The following is a 7,500-nucleotide window of genomic DNA, read 5'->3' on the forward strand; positions in this document are numbered from 1 at the left end:
ACGAATACAATGACCTTCACATAACCTTGTGTCTCTTCTGTCCTACAGGACCAAACTACGAGACTCTGCTGAGCAACAACCAACCGTGGAAGCCAACTGAGAAATGAGAAATTGCATCTGTCTACTCTGCTGCTCCTCCTCTTCCTCCTTCTCCTCCTCCTTCTCTTCTTCCTCCTCCTCCTCCTCCTCCTCCTCCTCCTCCTCCATGGTTGAGGTTAGACATTGATCTCAAATAGTTAAGGTTAGGCATTGACCTTGAATGGTTGAGGGTAGGATAGGTCGTCGGACCGCAAGTCTCGCAAGAGTTTTCGCACATTTTCGCAGCTTGGAGGTTACCTTCTAGACACAACCTTATCTCAGCATCGGAGGTTGTCGCTTGGTTAGTCCTGATGGGTTGTTCCTCTGAGAAACTTGACGTGTCTTCGGCTGTACAGAGGTTTCCTCCTTTACAAGTATATTTAGTAAAATAACGACGGAAGGCAATGTAGAGTCCAACACAGAGAACTGCTGTCAGTAAAACGGAGAGAACGATCCATCCCCAAATCTCTGGTTGTGGTCTCATTGTTGGTCTCTCTGGTTGTGGTCTCATTGTTGGTCTCTCTGGTTGTGGTCTCATTGTTGGTCTCAGAGGTTTGGGCTCATCAGCAGCTGCTGTAAAGGACAGAAAATAAAATGTGTGTGATTGTCTGAAGTGGAACCATTTTACTGAAACAGGAAACTAAATAAATCCAGCAGACTGACAAAAGAAAGACTAAATATGATCCTAGTCTTCATCAGCGGTAGCCATGACGTACGTTTTACTGCGTCTGGTAGTCGCTTTCAGTCCAAAATGGCGGAAGCGTAGCTCTGCTGCTGGGAGCTGACGTTGTAATGGAACGACCAGTTGACTTTCACTTCTTAGTAATATGTGTTCTTTGGTACAGCTCCAGCAGGGATGAAGCTGAGACTACTTTATACTAACCAGTATGACCCCTGCAGCATGCTAACATGCTAAACTAAGATGTGTTTAGCACTAGCAGGGCTGTAGACTCTTAGTCTGGTTTCACTGACTGACTTCTACTGAATCAACTCACCTGTGACATTGAGGCGACATATCCTAGAGCCACTACCATCACCTGTTCGCATGTCACACTGGTACCAACCAGAGTCATTAATCCTGAGTCTGGACATGTGAAGTCTGAGTCGTCCGTCTCTGAGGACGTCTTTGTCCCACCGGACTCGTCCTGTAAACTGTTCATCCTGAGACTCTGGGGCCTCAACACCTTCATGGAGATGAAACAGGACTGAGGTCTTGAGATCACTAAACAGGTAACAGAGGATATAAAGTGAGTTGGAGGAACTGCTGGTTCTGGTTGTGAACATCCACTCCAGTGTGATGTTGTGGTTCTCCTCTGCCTGATAGGAGGTCTGTGTCACATTCACTACAAATGCTCCTGTAGAGGAGACAGAGAGGGAAAGTGAGCAGCAGACAAACTGACAACTTGAACATGTCAAACTCCATCTAGAGATGTTTGTCTGAAAGTGTATTTAGTGTTTGTGGATAATAAAGTGAAGGTCAACTAACCAGAGACACAGGAGGTCAGACTGAGGAGCAGCAGGATGCTGCAGATCATCTTCATCCTGTGAGAGGAGACAGAAACACATCAGATACAAGTTCAGTTATTACAGGTAGAACAGAGACAATCTACAGTCTGTCTTTAGTCCTCACAGGACTTCTTCCTCTGTGCTACTGATTACACATGACTGACCAGTGGACTGACACCAAGACAGGAACACTAATGTACTTCTGACACAAGATGGAGCCACTTTAGTAGATTAGATATTTACAACTGAGGAAGAACAGGAAGTATGATCTGCTTTGAGATCAACAGTGACTCACACTCTCACCAAACAACCGACTCCTCATTAGATCAAATCTTCAATAAAATGTCATCAGACTACTCGTCTCCAATGATTGTTGTTATATTCCTGTTATTGTGGACTATTTAAAGGCTGTATTATCTGTGATCATCATGCATTAATGGTTTAACCTCCATGTTGTGTTTCTGTAGTCAGAGTAGGGGGTTAGAGAGGAAAACTATTTCACCAACTAGATTTCTCTCCAGATGAGAACACAACTTAACAGAGTCTCTAAACTAAACTCCAGAGGAACCTGGTTGTTTGTTGATTTGTTTTCTATTTATTTCACTTCATGTCTCTATTCGTTCCTGGTCAGCCACTAAATATAAAACAGTCCAAATTATTCTCAACATATTTCTTCACAAAAATAAAAAAAAAAACCTTTACAGGATTAATATAATATATCAACTATAGTATTTCTACATTACCTTGTGTCTCCTCTGTCCCACAGGACCAAAGTACGAGACTCTGCTGAGCAACAACCAACTGTGGAAGGGGAGGTGATCTGCTGCTCCACGTGCAGAGAGCGATCCATGTGGAGCTCTTGGCAGAGCTCTCCCCCTCTCTCTCTCTCTCTCTCTCTCTCTCAATTCAATTCAATTCAATTCAACATGCTTTATTGGCATGACTGTCAGGTGAACAATATTGCCAAAGCGTCAATTCAATAATAATAACAATAAAAAAGAACAAAATAAAAACAAAAACATATATATACACATAAATACAATTCATTAAGCAAATTACAATATATAGATATTTAAAAAGAACATGGAAATGGTAGAAAACAATACAGAAATAATTCAAGTTTGTGTGTCAGTAAAACAAACAGATAAAAACAATTAATAACAATATATTGCAATATCAAATGTATATATATATAAACAATAAAACCATGACGTAGAGGAGTAAATAAAAGGCAGAGTGTGAGTTCCATCTATTATGTGTTGTGGTTTTCTCTCAGGCTGTGACATGCACTGACAGATCCTGCAGCTGCTTTGGCAATGACTCCATTTACTCCAAGTATGTTGTATTTTATTTGATCTCTCTCTCTCTCTCTCTCTCTCTCTCTCTCCTCTCTCTCTCTCTCTCTGTCCCTCCCTATCTCTCCCTCTCCTTCTCCCTCTCTCCCTCCCCCTCTCTCTCCCTCTCGCTCTCTCTCCCTCCCTCTCTCTCTCTCTCTCTCCCTCTCTCTCTCTCTCTGTCCCTCCCTCTCTCTCTCTCTCCCTCTCTCTCCCTCTCTGTCCCTCCCTCTCTCTCCCTCTCCCTCTCCCTCTCTCTCTCTCTCCCTCTCTCTCTCTCTGTCTCTCTCTCTCTCAGATTCTTATCAGATTCTTATCATTGTCCTGAGGAAGAGCTCTTCAGGTGTGCCTTGCTGGGGATTTCCATGGTGATAACTGAACTGTCCTTCTCTCTACTGCGTAGGGGAAGTGTTCAGGGGCGTGTCCAGACATTTTTGATAGGGGTGGCACCAGTGGGGCACTGATTTATGCAGGGGTGGCATGAAGTGTGAGCAGGAGCGCCTGTGCACAGACATATACACTCACGTATGCACGCACACACACACACACACCCAGGTGTCGGCATAGCATTAATTTACCATTTTTGTCTCCACAACCCATATCTACTTCACTTACTAACACTGCAAGCAAGAATAGACCTACTAGTCACAACATTCAGGAAAAGGCAACATACAAATGTGATTGAAAACTACCATACTTTATTCTAACCTCAAAACAACCTTCCAAGGTATGATATACAGTACATACAAAAAAGACAATGCACTTTCTGTATAAAGTGCCAACACAATTACAATAAATAAGCCTGTTTGGGCAAAACATTTACTTGACAAAACTTGTCACATGTGCCACAGTGTAGTAAGTTACTGTAGTATTCTCAGCAACAGAGAAACCTGAACTCCCAGGTATAAACAAAAGTCACATTCCTCCTCACATACCAGCAAATCTTGTTTTAACATTGTAGCTTTTAAACACCAGTGTTATTAATATAATGATCCATATAAAAGCGGATACTGTAATGTTTAAAAACATTACAACAACAAAAAAAAAAGGTAAAGCATACATACTGTGCTGTGTATGTGACGGTAAGGGGCCTTCATCACAGGAATCTTCATTTGACTCTGCAATAACACATAGGTTGTCATTAGAATGATAATAAAATATGCCTAAAATATTAAGCATATTATACTTCATATGAAAAATGAATTGTTAAGACATACCAATAGGTCCGAGCCCGCCAAATGGGGCTGCCACACCACTATCCCCCTGTGCATGGCCTGCAGGAACCTCTGGATTGTCAGCACTGGACACACCTGAAGCAATACAGAGATTGTATCAGTTCATTTATATGTCAAATTGTCACATTTAGGCTTTTCACACCAGTATTGTTAAAAAATGTGTCTACATGCTTAATGACAGTATATGCCACTGTAGTATAAGTGAAATATCCCAGTTTGAATCAATGCACATAATGTTTTAAAGAAGGTAAATTCATACATACCCTGATGTGTATGTGATGTTGAGGGTCTTTCATCTTTACCATCCACATGTGACTCTATAATAATACATAAGCTGTGATTAGAATGATAATACAATCAGCCTTTCCTAAGTAAACTAAGTGGTATGTTACAGTCAAACCAAATGAGTAAGTTCAAACATGAGAACAAACTTGAACTATCAGGATTTCACATACCTATGTGTACAGCTGAAGCTGAAGGCTGTTTCAGGACAAGCTGGCTCTCATCCTCTGACTGACTGCTCTGCCTCTATTTTGGATTTCTTTCTTTTGAAGAAATCCTTTATATTCTGATTTCTTTTCATACTGTAATAGTCCCATAATGCACGACATTCTTATATGTTGTACAATAGATAATTGTGCATACACACGAATGAAAACGAAATGTAATTGATGTTACAATAAAAAGAAATAAAACAAGACCGTTACAGCTTTTAACTACAGGCACAGTAAGTGTAGTAAAATGTAGGCTACTCACATCTTTCACGACGACGCTCCAGAGACGTGTTGCTTCGATAGACTGACTGTAGAAAAACAGTTTGTTTCACCTGTAGGTTCACCTGCTCAAACTTCTTCTTTTCCCGCCTTTTTTTTTGCAGGCTACATACTACTTTAGCGCATCTCTGCCTCTCAGGTTTGAGAAGGAACTGCAACTCTAAACAAGAGTGCAGTTTACATTCAGTGCCGTGGCCCGCCTCTGACTGGGCATATAGCCAATCATATTTTAAGATATTGGGGTGGCACTTGGGGTGGCCAATCAGATTTCAGGGGTGGCCTGTGCCACCCAAGGCCACTCCCTGAACACGCCAGTGGATGTGTTGGCCAATCTTTACTGATGCTGTCCTGGAGGTTAGGACAAATGAGACAGAAGTAGAATGAAAACATGAACCTTAATTTCAGGATCTCTCCTATCAAATGAAATGATCAGCATGCATCTATAACAAAGCTGTGTGCAAAAAATGACCTTCCAAAAGAAAGCTCTCCTGTGGTCAACTTGCTCCAGGTAAGAGGTAAGGTGATCCGAGTCAGTGGGTAAGTTGAGTCATCGTGGGGTAAACTGAACATCTGAGTTTTTAAGTTTAAACCTCAGCATAAGTGTGTTAACAAACATGTTTCACAGGTATGAACTTGTGAGAACAAACCACCAGTGAGTTTCAAGACCATTGAACAATCAGAACAGTCATTCAATATTCCAGTCGTCAAGGTTGAAGGGGAATATGAACTGTTGCTCCCTCCTTGCAGTTCCTTCGTTGCCCTCCAGGCTCTCAACCAAGCCAACGTAATGGTAGCTTCTGCCTTTGGATGCAAAGTTTACTGTGACAAAGGCACCAACTAACAGATCTGAGATGTCTGATTCACTTCTCTCATCATTAGAACTCTCATGCTCAGAAGTGTCATCAAATGGGATGGGAACATCACTCTCCTCACAACTGCTGTGGTTTTCATCTTTGGAGTAAGGCCATGGAACTGTTCAGACAGCTTCTAGATATGGTCTGCAAGCTCCTTCTCTACCTCCTCTGTGAAGACCCTCTTTGCCTCTGCTGTTCCACTGTAACCAACTGTTCTTACTTCCTTTATCTCCCTCTTCTATAAAGGTTAACATATAAAGAAATCAAACCAAGTTGTGCAACACTCAACGGTAATACCCTTTTATACTTCAGAGAATTAATTGAACTTAAGTGCCTTATGGGGGGTAAGTTGAGCCAGTAGCTCGGAATAACAGTAGAATATTAGTGAGCCTAGTTTAGCAATTCAGGCTAATCTTTAGTGAAGTGATTCACATGATTTTATACCTTAGGAAATCACCTACATGTATAATATATATATTTAGACCTGGATACAGTCATTATTCCTGACATGCAGAACATTTACTTTGACAGGATAAAAACTGTTTTTGGTGTAAAAAAGTACTTACCACTTCTCCCATGTGCGTCTCTCCATCACAGCAAGATAGAAATGATGGGTACTTCCTGAATTTATGGTCACATGACAAAACATATGCACAGTTGCCTAGATACAGGGGGTGGCTCATCTTACCCCACTCTTCCCTATACATGTATATATACACTATATAATATACAGAACACTATATATACATGTATATATACACTATATAATATACAGAACACTATATATACATGTATATATACACTATATAATATACACAACACTATATATACGTGTATATATACACTATATAATGTACAGAACACTATATATACATGTATATATACACTATATAATATACAGAACACTATATATACATGTATATATACACTATATAATATACAGAACACTATATATACATGTATATATACACTATATAATATACACAACACTATATATACATGTATATATACACTATATAATATACAGAACACTATATATACATGTATATATACACTATATAATATACAGAACACTATATATACATGTATATATACACTATATAATATACAGAACACTATATATACATGTATATATACACTATATAATATACAGAACACTATATATACATGTATATATACACTATATAATATACAGAACACTATATATACATGTATATATACACTATATAATATACAGATCACTATATATACATGTATATATACACTATATAATATACAGAACACTATATAGTTACTGGTCCAGTGAACTTTATCAGCCATTTCTAATCAATAATATATTCATCAAACCTCTAACAACAATATGAACAGCAGTCTTCATAAACACAATATAACTCTAATAATGATTATCACATGAATGATTATAAAAATAAAAATGAATGATGATCACAATGTTAAAATAACAGTACTGAACTGGTAATGAAGTGATGTTTTTCCTCGTTGAAGGTCAGATCATCTTTATTATCTGTTGATAGAGTGTTCCAGCAGCAGGAGGAGCTGTGGTATCTCTCTTTAACACACCACTGGAGAAGCAGTCTGTCACTGAATGAGATATTTAAAACGCACAAAGGAAGCAGCGTCTTTTGTAGTCCATCTTCAGAACATTGTAGTTTCACCACAGCAGAATAACACCTGCTGCCGTCGCATCATCATTACAGAGCTT

The 7,500-nt window shown here is 39.5% G+C and overlaps 3 protein-coding genes and 1 long non-coding RNA gene across 9 annotated transcripts in view; 1 reads left to right on the forward strand and 3 right to left on the reverse strand.

Annotated features, from left to right (window-relative positions):
* Positions 1–7,500, reverse strand: part of LOC119481862 — a 166,214-nt gene that overhangs the window by 44,145 nt on the left and 114,569 nt on the right. The gene's annotated exons all lie outside the window — the stretch shown is intronic.
* The window catches only part of LOC119481846, a 145,971-nt gene that overhangs the window by 19,392 nt on the left and 119,079 nt on the right, over positions 1–7,500 (forward strand). The gene's annotated exons all lie outside the window — the stretch shown is intronic.
* Positions 1–7,500, reverse strand: part of LOC119481879 (butyrophilin subfamily 2 member A2-like) — a 429,385-nt gene that overhangs the window by 3,459 nt on the left and 418,426 nt on the right. The gene's annotated exons all lie outside the window — the stretch shown is intronic.
* Positions 3,600–5,237, reverse strand: LOC119481910. Its single transcript, XR_005205300.1, has 3 exons — positions 4,417–5,237; positions 4,136–4,228; positions 3,600–4,036 (listed from the first exon to the last, which is right to left on the reverse strand). It is a non-coding gene; the product is annotated as an uncharacterized LOC119481910 (long non-coding RNA).

This window comes from Sebastes umbrosus, chromosome 22 (genome assembly GCF_015220745.1).
Source record: "Sebastes umbrosus isolate fSebUmb1 chromosome 22, fSebUmb1.pri, whole genome shotgun sequence".
Lineage (NCBI taxonomy): Eukaryota > Metazoa > Chordata > Actinopteri > Perciformes > Sebastidae > Sebastes > Sebastes umbrosus.